Source organism: Olea europaea, chromosome 1 (genome assembly GCF_002742605.1).
Source record: "Olea europaea var. sylvestris chromosome 1, O_europaea_v1, whole genome shotgun sequence".
In the NCBI taxonomy this organism is placed as follows: Eukaryota; Viridiplantae; Streptophyta; class Magnoliopsida; order Lamiales; family Oleaceae; genus Olea; species Olea europaea.
The window spans coordinates 16,303,339-16,318,423 of NC_036237.1; the positions used below are offsets into that span (position 1 = coordinate 16,303,339).

General features: G+C 32.9%; 1 pseudogene; it reads right to left on the reverse strand.

The window, feature by feature from the left end:
- LOC111405048 lies at positions 1-2,430 on the reverse strand (annotated as a pseudogene).
- Positions 2,431-15,085: the final 12,655 nt, after the last annotated feature.

Sequence of the window (15,085 nt, forward strand, 5' to 3'; positions counted from 1 at the left end):
TCACCATAATCTATCCATCGAAAAGTTGGGGATAATTAGAGAAGAAGGAAATTGGGGTCGCCTAAAAGTTGTGCTAGCATCCTGGGAAAGACAAAGCTTATTAGACACGGGCATTTGCTCAACGGTGAATTGTGTAAGATTAGAGAGTGAATCGAATATCGACTGAATGGTGCTCTTTTTAGGTATGAAAATAAATTTGTCCACATCAAGGAATAGCTCCATTTGGTTGCAAATCTGTATCTATGCAAGCAATCATTAACTATGAGGAATTGATTGTGATAGTACTCGTCAAATCTCTCTTGCTCCCTAATATCTTGTAGTGTCATGAACCATTTTTTCCACCCATGGTTTCAGAACTTCTGTTACTCGACGATGTACATCATTAGTGTCGTGTATCATAAAATGGGACTTGCTTCTGAGGAGTTTTTCATGATAAGCCAGCCACTCTCGTTCTCTATGAGGACTCAAGTTCTCGTATAGAGATGACCCACAATATAGATAATCATACTTGGGTTGTGAATTGAATTATAACGTGAAGTTTATGAATTCTTCGACAGTTTTGTTCAGCACCACAATAGTGTAGATGGTGTTGAAACTACCGTTACCATTGTCGTTGGTGGTGGCGTAGATGAGCAGCTTCTCATCTTTACCTTGTATCTGACCTGGGTTGGGAAAGTGCAGTTCACAACAATGAAGGTATAAATACGGCCATAGCCCCAATCAAGGAGGATCTTCTGGCCAACGTCAGTGATGGTAGAATTGGGATCCTAATCCAAGATCCACTGGCATTGGTAGCTAGGCTTGCCGAGGACGTGTAGGAACTCGAAACAAGAAGATGGAGGAAGAAGATGAGTGATTTTTTTTTTTCTGATTTTGATTTTTAATTATATATTTTTTATTAATTTGTAATTTTTTTAAAAATTAGGGACTATTGTTGTAATTAGTTTTTTCATCATTTCATTTCATTCATTTCTATTTTATTTGAATAGGAGGGTAAAATCATCTTTTTATTGGAAAAATGAATGAAAATGACATTTTGTGCAATCGAAAGTGGAAATAGGGGTGAAAATACAAAAAAAGAAAAGAAAAGAAAGGTATGAACATTTTGTACAGTGACATTGAAAGGTAATGATATGATCCAAGAGTTAAGCTCGAAGATGACAAGTGTGGAGCAAGACCCGTTGATAATCGAAGGCGGGCTGATGACGCGATCGAGGGCAAAACGAGTAAAACAAGCGATGAGATTATTCGTTCAAGAAACAATTGACAAAATATTGTTCGAGATGCAAAACGAGGCAACTTTCATGTTGGGGTCGAAAGTCGAAGTGAATTGAATCAAATGATACAAGCAACAAAAGTCGAAGACCAAAATGACAACTATGCGGTCGTATAGTTGCTCCAAATTTTCCTTTTTTGCGCGAACTTTCCTTATTTCATTAGAATTCTATTATAGACAATATTCTTGTAATCTTTAGTTCCGTTTTAAGTTAGGATTAGAGTTTTATTCCTTTTAGAATTAGTTTCTAGATTTTCATTAGAGTTTTATTTCTATTAGAATTAGTTTCTAGATTTTCTACATATAAATAGGTTTAATTTCATTGTAAAACATTACACAACATTATTTGGAGAGAAGTAATAAAGAGAGGCAATTTGCTTTCTTCACATCGTTCTTCATCGAACAATTGGAACTTATCAAGAATTACAATCTTGTAGTGTTCTACAATCTGAGTGTGGGTCTTTAATTTTGTAATCAAAGGGTCTTTCAAATTTTGATCTTGTTAGGTTTTTTGGTTAATTGATTTTGGGTTCAAACTCTTAAACCTCTTAATTGGCTTTTTGGGTTTCTAACATTCTAGTTATAAGTTTCGTAGTCAACGTTGCTACGGGATTTGCATCAATTGGTATCAAAGCACAGGGTCCAATTTAACAGGTTATATCCTTAGTTTTCTTCGTTGAGTCTTTGTTCTTTGTTTTTCTGTGTTTTTGTTCCTTTCCATTCTTGTGTTCTTCATTTCTTCGTTGTTCAAGTCTTCAATCCGTCAAACTATCATCAAATTTTGTCAAAGTTGTTTTTGGAGCTATTCTAGCATCCAATACCATCTTATTTATTTTGTTGGTAGTTTAATTCATTAATTTTTGTTTCAAAAAAATTAAAAGGTAAAAAAAAAAGTTACTGTTCACGTATAGTTAAGAAGAAGGAGAAAAAAGGGGAGAAAAAGGGTTATTGTTCACTGTACTGTTAAAGCAAAATTTAATATTGCTATTTTTATTGTTCAAGTTACTACCAGCAATCATTTTTTCGTTTATTTTAAAGTCTATCGAGTCATACTAGTTTCTTTCATTCAATCAAAGTCCGGGTTTACTCCATCAAAATTTCTTCGCGTCCTTTTGTTTCACCATCTTTGGTTCACATTCGATTGGGAGTTCCATGGGTTTAAAATTCTTTGAGTTCACTTTGTTCTTTGAAGCGCTTGGAAGAAAGCACTGAGTGGTAAAAGGCAGAGTGGTGAAATTAATGGAGGGAAAAAGCCAGATTGCGTGATATTCGAGTGAATATCGATGAGGCAGATAAAATTTCTAGTTTTAGGATGTCTGAACGAGAATATTCTAATTCAAGCCGACACGGAAATCATAACAATGCATCGGAAAATTTGATACAGCGGTTTGAAAGTGTGTTTGGGGATGTGGAACTTATAGAGAAATTAAATTTAATGCGGTTGAGGCACCCTAGGCCATATAAATTGCAATGGTTAAACAAAAGTGGAGAAGTTAGGATTAATCGAAGGCTGTAAATTAATCTTTCAATTAGAAGTTACCGGGATGAGATAGTGTGTGATATAGTACCAATGCAAGTGAGACATATTTTGTTTGGGAGACCTTGTCAATATGATAGGAAGGTAATACATTAAGAATCACTACAGTTTCGTCAAGAAAAGGAAGACCATTACCCTTGTGCCATTAACATCGGCATAAGTATATGAGGACCAAATCAAGTTGAGGAATGAGGAAGAGAGAAGAGTAAAAGACTTAGAGAAGAGGAGAGAAAATAGTGAGGTAGTGAATAAGAGAGAACGGTGAGGTGGCTACCAGAGAGAAAAAGAGAGAGGAGCCACAAGAGAGAAAAGAAAGAGAGTTCTCCGAGAAAAAAAGAAAAATCACGAGCGAATTTCTTTGCAAAAGGGAGTGAAGTGAAGAGGTGGTAGTTGAGAGAAAATAAATGATCTTGTAATTGTATAAGGAATCACTCCTTAATTTTGAGGAAATTAACTCACCCCTCCCTAGTTTGGCTAAGTCTTTATTGCAGAAATTCGAAAATATATTTTCAGAGGACATGCCTTGTGAGTTACCACCCATTCGAGGTATTGAATATCAGATTGACTTTATACCTGGAGCTGTCATTCCAAATCGACCAACTTACCGAAACAATCCTGAGAAGATAAAGGAACTTCAGAGGCAGGTAGAGGAGTTGACGAACAAGGGTTATGTAAGGGAGAGCATGAGTCCATGTGTAGTACCAGTATTACTTGTGTCAAAGAAAGATGGGTCATGGAGAATGTGCGTGAATTGTAGAGCCATCATAACATAACGATAAAGTATCGTCACCCAATTCCTAGGTTAGATGACATGTTGGATGAATTGCACGGTGCATGTATTTTTAGCAAAATTGATCTTACAATGGGCTCCATCAAATTCGCATGAGAAAAGGTGATGAGTGGAAAACTGCATTCAAAACTAAATATGGATTATATGAACGGTTGGTTATGTCGTTTGGACTCACTAATACACCAAGCACTTTTATACGTCTAATGAATCATGTTTTGCGTGCTTTTATATGAAAATTTGTTGTGGTTTATTTTGATGATATTTTAATCTATAGCAAAAACTTTAATGAGCATATGGAACACTTGAGATGTATGCTTGTAGTGTTAAAGAAAGAAAAACTGTATGCCAATTTCAAGAAATGTACGTTTTGTAAGGAAAATGTTGTCTTTCTAGATTTTGTATTTAGTGTTAACGGGGTAGAAATAGATGAAGAAAAGATTAAAGCTATTAAAGATTGGCTTATACCTAAAACTATAATAGATGTTAGGCGTTTTCAAGGTTTGGCTAGTTTTTATAGTCGATTTGTAAAAGATTTTAAAACAATCGCTACATCCCTTACTGAAGTCGTTAAGAAAAGTGTGGGTTTTCCTTAGGGCGATGAACAGGAGCATGCTTTTAATACTATTAAGGATAATTTGTGTAAAGCGCTTGTTTTAGCATTACCTGATTTTAACAAAATTTTCGAGATTGAGTGTGATGCATCACGAATGGGTATTGGAGCAGTTTTAATACAGGAAAGAAGACGAATAGCCTATTTCAGTGAAAAGCTGGGTGGGGCTGCACTAAACTACCCAACATATGACAAAGAGTTATACTCTCTTGTTTAGGCGTTGGAGACATGGCATCACTACTTGTGGTTGAAGGAGTTCGTTATTCATATCGATCATGAATCATTGAAGTACTTGCGAGATCAAGGAAAGTTGAAGAAGAGACATGCCAGATGGATGGAATTCATTGAGACATTTTCCTACGTCATCAAGTACAAGCAAGGTAAAGAAAATATAGTGGCGGATGCGTTATCTCGAAGGTATGCCTTGATAACTTCTTTAAGTGCTAGATTGCTTGCTTTTGAACATATTAAGAGCATGTATGAAACTGACTTAGATTTTTTCGATATTTAAAATCTTTTGAAAAATGGGGGTTGTTGATAAGTTCTTTAGGCATGATGATTATTTATTTCGGGAAAATAGGTTATGTGTTCCTAATTATTCAATGCGAGAGTTGTTGGTGAGAGAAGCACATAGTGGTGGACTGATTAGACATTTTAGGGGTAGAAAAGACTTTGGAGTTGTTATGGGAGCATTTTTATTGGCCTAAGATGAAAGTTGATGTTGGGAGAATTTGTAGTTGATGCATAACTTGTAAAAAGGCTAAGTCTAAAGTTTTACTTCAAAGATTATACACGCCATTACCTACATCTAGTGAACCATGGGTTGACATTTCAATGGATTTTATTTTGAGTTTACCTAAGACTAAGAAAGGATGGGATTAAATTTTTGTGATGGTAGATAGGTTTAGTAAAATGACACACTTTATACCATGTCACAAAATCGATGATGTCACACATATAGCTTATTTGTTCTTTAAAGAGGTTGTGTGTTTGCATGGAGTTCCAAAGAGTATAGTGTCAGATAGGGACGTGAAGTTCTTGAGTCATTTTTGGCGAGTTTTGAGGGCTAAGTTAGGAACAAAATTGTTATTTTTCACAACTTGTCACCTCCAAACCAATGGACAAACTAAGGTAGTCAATAGGACTATAATTCAACTCTTGTGCACAATGATCAATAAAAACTTGAAAAATTGGGAGGAGTGTTTACCTTTCATTGAATTTGCTTACAATCGTGTTGTTCATTCTACTATTTCATTTTTACCTTTCGGAGTTGTTTATGGCTTTAATCCATTAACCCTTTTGGATTTAATTTCGTTATCTGTGAATGGGCATAGCAGTTCACATGGTAAAAGAAAAGCAGAGTTGATAAAATTACTCTATGAAAGGGTTAAGTTGCAGATCGAAAATAAAAGCAAACTTATTGCAACACGGGCAAATAAAGTCAGAAAAATGGTAACCTTCGAACTCAGAGATTGGGTTTGGGTTCATTTCAGAAAGGAACGCTTTCCAGAGAAAAGGAAGTTAAAATTGCAAACGTGGGAAGACGGTCCATTTCAAGTCATCGAGAAGATCAACGACAATGCATATAACTTGGACCTTCCAGGTGAATATAATGTTTCAGAAACTTTTAATATGTGATCTAAGAGTTAAGCTCGAAGAAGACAAGTGTGGAGCGAGACCTGTTGATAATCGAAGGTGGGCTGATGACGTGATCAAGGGCAAAACGAGTAAAAGAAGCGAAGAGATTGTTCCTTCAAGAAACAATTGACAAAACATTGTTCTGAATGTAAAGCGAGGCAACTTTCATGTTGAGGTCGAGAGTCGAAGTGAATTGGATTAACATGATACAAGCAACAAAATTCGAAGACCAAAATAACAACTATGCGGTCGCATAGTTGCTTAGAATTTTCCTTTTTCGCGCGAACTTTCCTTATTTCATTAGAATTCTATTATAGACAATATTCTTGTAATCTTTAATTTCGTTTTAAGCTAGGATTAGAGTTTTATTCCTATTAGAATTAGTTTCTAGATTTTCCAAATATAAATATGTTTAATTTCATTGTAAAACATTATACAACATTATTTGAAGAGAATTCAATAAAAAGAGTCAATTTGCTTTCTTCACATCGTTTTTCATTGAACAATTAGAACTTATCAAGAATCACAATCTTGTGGCGTTCTACAATCCGGGTGCGGGTCTTTAATCGTGTAATCAAGGGGTCTTTCAAACTTTGATCTTGTCGGATTTTTTGGTTCATTAATTTTGTGTTCAAACTATCAAACCTCTTAATTGGCTTTTCTGGTGTTCTAATAATCTAGTTGTGAATTTCGTAGTCAATGTTGCTACGGGATTTGAATCAGGTAGAGATATTTTGTGCTATTTACCCAAAAACAAACATTAAAAGGTAATATTTTGACCATATGATAGTTTAATAGATACCTTGGTGGTGAAATGGTAAATACATGAGACTTAAAATCTCGTGCTAAAGAGCGTGGAGATACACTCTGACAAATACGGATACGCTCCCATGAGCTTTGACAATATTGTTAATAAATTCTTTTTCAATTGAGATGGGGTAATACTTTGTATCAAAGAATGATCAATAATATTAAGGTACATTGTTTCTTGCTTAGACCATTCAATTTATTATCGTATAACTTTATTTTTTTTCTTCGTGCATTTTTGTAAAATTAAAGATGGGCACTCTTTTAAATTTTGTATCGAGCATTCAAAATCTCACAGCAGACCGCTACGAATTACAGGTTGAAGTATTTTTCGAATTGTTAGATATTTAACAAATAGCCCCATTTAGACTAGAGGAAGTAGTGGAGGTGGCCGATTGACCCGGCCATCTTTCGAAAAATGCCTTTGACTATTTTGTACCTATCGAATGGCAATTTATGCCCTCACATCATTTTGAAGATAGAGACGTCTAGAAAATAATGTAGAATAACCACCGACCCATACTACTGAGAAATCGATGTCAAAGACCGGAAATCGCCATTTCTCTGAAGAAAGTGAGTTTTGAAACTTTAGATACCATTAACTGAATAAATAATGGATGTTGTATATTTATTTGTTGAACAATCTTTGTAGGAATTATTGTTATTGCATAAAAATTGAGGATGTTGCATTGAAAAAAGTGAACTTTAGGAGATCTCCACAAATGGCGATCTCTGCCATTAGCACCCCAGACGTCTGGATCCAATCGTTTGACTCCAGGCGGCCCAGTCTAATTTTTTTAAAATTACTTATCTTATTTATTTAAATATTTAGTTATGTTTTTTCTTTAATTTTTAATTTTGTTTACCAAAAAATTTAATTATTTACTGAACATATAATTATTTATTTAATAAGTAATTACTTTTGTGATTATTTATTTTAATTATTTATTATAATTGTTTATTTAATTTTTAATTGTTTTCATAATTATTTATTTTAATTTTTTTATTTAATATGTAATTGTTATTGTAGTAATTGTTTATTTAAATTATTTATTTAATATTTAATGATTTATTTCAAATTTTTATCTAATATTTAATTGTTTTTGTAATTATTTATTTTAATTGTCTCCTTAATAGTTAATGAATTTTTCAATTATTTATTTAATATTTAATTATTTAATATGTAATTGTTTTTGTCATTATTTATTTTAATTTTTTATTTAATATTTTTGAATTGATTACTTAATATGTAATTTTTTATGTTAATTTTCGTTTAATTGTTTATTTAATATGAAATTGATTTTTTAATTATTTATTAAAATATCTATTTAATATTTAAATTTTTATCTTAATTACTTATTCAAATTATTTATTTAATTTGTAATTATTTATTTTAATTGTTTATTTAGTATGTAATTGTTGTTGTAATTATTTATTTAATTTTTAATTGTTTTTTAATCATTTATTTTAATTTTTTAATATGCAATTGTTTTTGTAATTATTTATTTCAATTATTTATTTGTTATTTAATTGTTGACAATGATTTTTTATTTAAATTATTTATTTAATATTTAATTATTTATTTTAATTATTTAGTATTTAATTTTTTGTGTTTATTTATTTTAATGGTTTATTTTATATTTTTTATTTTTTATTTAATATCATTTTTATATTAATTTTTATTTAATTATTTATTTAATTGTATATTTAATGCTAATTATTTATCTTAATTGTTTATGTAAATTACTTATTTTAATTGTTTATTTAATATGTAATTGTTTTTGTAATAATTACTTTAATTGTTTATTTAGTATGTAATCGTTGTTGTAATTATTTATTTTAATTGTTTAATTAATTTTTTTAATTTTTTAGTTATTTATTTTAATTTTAAATTAATATTTAATTATTTTGTGAATGCTTTATGTAATATTTAGTTATTTTTGTAATTGTTCATTTAACATTTGATTGTAATTTCTTTTTTAATTTACCATCTAATATTAAATGTAGTTTAATTGTTTCTTTAATTTTCAATGTTGTTGACAAAAAAAAATATATTTTCACTTTTTATAATTTTTTTGTTTAATTTTCATTTACCTTCATTTTCCTTTTTTCCATTATCTGTTAATTTTTGCATATAGTAGTTACAGTTAATTAGTTTAATTTTCTAATATTATGCTTTATCCATTATTTCTTGCAAAAGGTTCTAATATTTGAAATTCTGTATGATGGAATAGCACTTGGACATGACCATTAGACAGATTTTCGACAAAGTTATAGTTCGACGTGACTTTGCTAGCTTTGCATCGGTACTGGAGTTGCCAGATGAGGAGCAAGCAGACATATTACGTCGATCTTACTTATGGCCTCTATATTCATTGCTCGTCGTAAAGTTTTCTAGATAGTTACTCAATGCATTACTATATCGGTTGCTTAAGTCAATTGATAGAGATGCCCTCCATTTTGATCTGGGGGCAAGGTAGCTACATTCTTTATATTTGAGTTTGCCATCATCATCAAATTGAGATGTAAGGACGAAGGAGCAGCAATGGCTTGAATTCTGAGAAACTGAAGATACTGAAAATACTTTCATAGACAAATGACAGTAACTCTGATCAGTTGGAAGATGCATTCAGGGAATGCGACTAGATGTCAAACAAGTTGAAGCTAGGCTTAGTGCTTATCCTCGAAAGCGTTCTCAAGTGTCATCACAAGAAGACGTCGATTGGCATTTTCCATTCGAAAGTTGTTGGTGACATTGATATGTTAAAAAATTATCCATGGGGCAAAGATGTTGTATGGATACTTTTCACATCTTTCGGAGGGGATATTCGATGCCTATGGGGTAGGCCCAAGGCCAAGTACAATACATATGGTGTGTCGTTAGCTTTGTAGGAAAATATTTAACATAATAAATTATCTATTTTTAATTAAAATTTATATATAATAATTATAATTGTTGCAGAAATAGGAGTACGAGGCTGTCCGCATCTTGGCTAACCAGTATGCAAGGAAATAGGAAACATGTTGTCCTTGAATGCATTATTGATGAGTACAAGACAAGTCACTTGCCAAACAATTATGATCTCCCATTGACGATCCTGAGGTACATAGTGTACATTTACAATTTATATTATATGTCATTTCAAAATCTCGATACATGGTCATTAACTCGATAAAATGTCGATATGTTAGCTTGAAGTCCTTACGGAGTTAACATGAAGGCCTTTTCGAGTTAACACCATCGATTGAGGAAGAGGGTCAAAATTATCTGCATGAGCTGTCTGTCCCAATTGTGCCAAAGGATCAGATGACTGAGGTCATCGTAGATTGAGATAGGGTGTGTCAATTGATTATAATTTGTAAATTATCATTTTGATTTTTTAATTAAATTATTCATTTGTAATGTTCATTTTTTTGGGGCGATGTTCAACATCTCTTCTGCTGAGGAGATCCTTTAGTCGAGGATATCACCTTTCCCGATGAGGTCACCTCCCACGTAGATATGCACGTAGTCGTGGTACTTCTACTGATGATTTGTTCGAATTTTTTATTACATTTATGAGAGAGATGAAAGGTGAAGTAGTGGAGTTATGACATGATGTCTTTGATGGTACGAGCCGAGTTAGGATACCTTCATTCTAAGGTCGCAACGATACGATGTGACATAATAAGCCTACAAGGGACTGTCGATTTTCAGGATAGAGTGGGTGATGGAGGGACTGGCGGTTCTCGGGATGGAGGAGGTAACGGAGGGACAGGAGGTTTTCAAGGGCGAAGGGTGACGGAGGAAATGGTCATATGAGGTATGATGATTCGACATGGCCATTAAATGTTGCATTCGAGTTATTTTTTCATACACGATAGAGGGTGTGGCCTCGGTGGAGGCGGTGGAGGGGTACTATTAGAGACGATGGAGAGGAGGGAGATGTGGCGAAGGAGGAGAGGACACAATACATATGAGGTGTGATTATTCATTTGTGTCTAAGGGGGTGACGGAGGTGAGGAAGGGAAATAAGCGTGCTGCTGATGTGTTGGAGCTACTGGTCGAGATTGTTGTCATAGAACATCGTTTTTCCTTTCACGGTCCAAGCTAAGAGAAGGATATTCGTGGATGGGATGTTCACCAATCTCTTCTGCGAGCTCGGCTCAATTAAGCACAAAGCATTAAATGAATGGTTCAAATCTTTTAAGATCTAGTAAGTATTTTTATGATTTTACTAAAGTATATGTGGGATCATCTATACTTTTTGTAACATTTCACGTTTTTATTTTTCAGAGATAAATACAAAATCGAGGAGAAGACGATTTCAAACGCTTAAAAGTGGTCCGAAGGTGTACTAACGAAGTTAGCTTGGCTTGCATATGATGTAAGTGTATTTTTGTTGTTATTTTATATTTATGTAATTTGTTATTTTATTTAATTAAATGACCCCCTCTCTTTTTATTGGTATTTTTGTTTCAGCATATTGACATAGCTATGGAAATGTTGCACTATCAGGCTCGGAAACACCGAAACTTTTTGACATTTCTGGCTGAGTCATCCTGAGCTCCGGATTTGCACATACCATTGATATTGAGCATAGAACGCTCATACTCTAAAGGAATGGATATGTGGTGCCTGAGTAAATGCTGGAGTGGGTCATTGGACTAGAGCCTACGTGTGAAAAAATATGGACAGATTGTACACATATGTACATTCCAATGATCGCGAACTCATATTGCTTTGCAGTTGAGATCACATTAGCTAATTCTACTATATATGTGTATGACTTCAATAATAACTTTTGATACAAGTTTAACTGGAGCAAATACTGGAGTTGATGACGGTAATCGTTCCCATGATAGCTACACATGCAATAGTTTGTATAGATGATAGATTAGATATTGTGCATGCATGACGACAGCGAGACAAGGAGAATCATAAGGATTTACGAGTTTTTAATTTAAAAATTTATGTTTTGCTATGTGTTTCAAACTAATAAATTATTATTTACTTGTAGGGAAGATTGTGATATATTTACAATAAAATATATAGAATTTTTGAGTATTAATCACAAGTTTGATATAATAAATGAATCTTAGATAAATATGTGGAGGTTGAAATTAGCATGTGATTTGTATGAATACAACTGTGATCCTTAGCACGTTGTTTATTATTTTATTAAAAAATATAAATATTATTTATTTCATTGTGATTCATGTTGTAATGAAACAATTATATGTATAATTTTGAGAATATTTGACTGTGTAAGTAAACAAATAGCTAAAATTTATTTTTATAATTTTATTTTTATGATAATAAACTTGAGGTGTTATCAAATAAAAATCTTGAAATACTACAATTTCAAACCATCAATTTATATTTAACATGTGACGTCAAATGCTCGAACACAAAAAAACTATTAAATAACAGACATAATGTGAAAATAGTAAAAAAAAGAAATAAATTTTATTAAATAACAGACGGAATAATGGACTATTCCATTAAATAACCAATGTTAAATTTAGAACCATGTGAAAATTGTAAATAAAAATTCAGGATGTTACATTATACATTCGTTGAATTGTTATGTAGAGAAATCTGACTTATATAAAATTGACGAGTATGTCCTGTTGAGTCGCACTTGCTGTACTTGCGAGATTGGAAAAAATTTTCTGTACTTGGTATTCTAGACGTACGTCTACGTCCAGGAGTACATGGTCTGACTTCGGGTGGCAACAAATTATTAAGAGGGAGAATGTGGTCGAGAACTTTCCACTTTGCTTCATTTGTTACAGGATATATCATTTCGAAGTACGATGCTCTCCAATAATCAGCCATATAATAATAATTGTAGAAGGTGTGTACTGAAAATTCTCTATTCATAGCCATTGCCACTGCATGTGTATATAAAAAACTCTCCAACAGAAAATTTCTACACGTGCACGTGTTATCATTTAAGTCCACGGTATATTTGGTATTACCTCCACATCTCATGAAGAAGCGAAACTGATCTAGTGGTTCCACATTTATCTTTCTCGTCACTTCTTGAGTCTTGAAGTATTTATTTTCCTAGGTCAGGGTTAGCACAATTGTGCAAATCTGTGATTCTCCACATCAGTTATGAAATTACTGCTGTAGATTATTACAATATACTCAATCATTGCGAGAATTGGTAACTCTCTATCTTTCTTGAATAATGTATTGAGCAACTTCACATTTTTCGACGTCATCATGTTGTATCAACATCTTAGAAAATGTGATTGTACCCAATGTTCAATCTCTATCTCTATTATATAATTTCATGCAGCATGTGATTTACTTGTCATTTTGATCATGAACTTATCAAACTCTTCAAAACTGTAAACTTTTGCAGATCTCCTAAACAATGCAACAACGCTAGTGTCCCCTGATACTTAGTCGTCAAGTTGCCCTGTATATAGTACATACAATAACCATGATGTGCCTTGGAAAAGATTTTGATGATACCAACTCCCCTCGATTAATTATGAATACAATGTTCTCGATATTCCTAATTACTTTGCTCAACTCGTGAAGAACCAACGTATCGCTAGATCATTCTCTTCTTCGACTATGTCACATACAAGAGGGTAAATTTGGACATTAACATCTTGACATATTGCAATAATCGATTTGTCTTCATATCTAATATTAAGAGTTGTACTATCGATTAGAATTAGGGGTCGTATCGCATTTTGAAATTCTTGAATGCATTGTCCAAATGGCATGAAGAAATACTTGAAGTGATTTTCGCCCTTTGTGTCAAAAATAAAATTGTCGTTCCAGAATTAGTTTTCCCCATGTTATAGTAATACCTGTCCAATTTAGCATAACTCTCATCAGCCAACCCTATTAAGTCCCCCAATGCGCATTTTTTAGTCTTCCAGACTTTCTGATAGCTCATGACTATCTCATACTCTCAACAGGTGTTATTAATGATGTCTGAATGTCTATAAATTGTTTGTGGGTCTTGAAACTTATGCATTATTTGTTGACCAATAAACCATGCGCTGGCTTGCCCGTGATCATTTCGATGAATACTAACTTCATAAGTATGTTTCCGTGCATACTTACGAATTATAAATGACTCCTTCGTGTCTATCTTCATTGCTCGCAATCGCCAAAGGCAACTGTCATCAAAGTAGATAACTATGTACATCGACTTGTTTAATTTTTTCACTTTAAACTCAAAATTGTCTTTCAAAAAAATTTGGTGCACAATTTCCTATAAATCTTTCCTTGTTTACAGTTGCTCAACAACAAATCTTATCATCGAGAACTATACGAACAATTAGAAGATCATATACTTGTTCTAGCCTGTAAGTTTCCACCCAACTTATGTCTCTAATGGGATAAAACAATCAAATCCTCATTTGTAAATTTATTTTCATTCTCGTTGTCTTAAAGCATTAGTTACAGTTAATTAGTTTAATTTTCTAATATTATGCTTTATCCATTATTTCTTGCAAAAGGTTCTAATATTTGAAATTCTGTAGGATGGAATAGCACTTGGACATGACCATTAGACAGATTTTCAACAAAGTTATAGTTCGACGTGACTTTGCTAGCTTTGCATCGGTACTGGAGTTGCCAGATGAGGAGCAAGTAGACATATTACGTCGATCTTACTTATGGCCTCTATATTCATTGCTCGTCGTAAAGTTTTCTAGATAGTTACTCAATGCATTACTATATCGGTTGCTTAAGTCAATTGATAGAGATGCCCTCCATTTTGATCTGGGGGCAAGGTAGCTACATTCTTTATATTTGAGTTTGCCATCATCATCAAATTGAGATGTAAGGACGAAGGAGCAGCAATGGCTTGAATTCTGAGAAACTGAAGATACTGAAAATACTTTCATAGACAAATGACAGTAACTCTGATCAGTTGGAAGATGCATTCAGGGAATGCGACTAGATGTCAAACATCAAGGGAATTCTGTATAATAGTGAGATATGGTGAGGAACAACTATCTCGAAAATAGTCACATCATCCTCATGAACTATCTCCATCGTATCCCAAAAATAATTTACATTATGATCCCCTCATCGGAATCTCTGTATTCATTCTCGAGGACATTTTTTTTAACTAATTTATGCAAATAAGAGTCGTGTAATTTTGGTTCAATTTAATTAAAACCTTCATTTCAGTTTCGGAGTAACCATTACAGGTAGAATTGAAATGGATGTATGCTTGCTGAATAGAAATCTTAATTTCATATCGTACTGATAGTGATCGATGTTGAGCTTGTTCTATAAATCTTGGTACATTTTTCGCATATGATGTATTTGATCTTATCACAATTGTAGTAGCACCAAGTCTTTCATTCGTCTATTTTCACACTCATCGATTATTTTCATTTATTTCAAATTCACAAAAGTAACAAACCGAAATTGCTGCTGATCCCATATCTGCATTAGAAAAC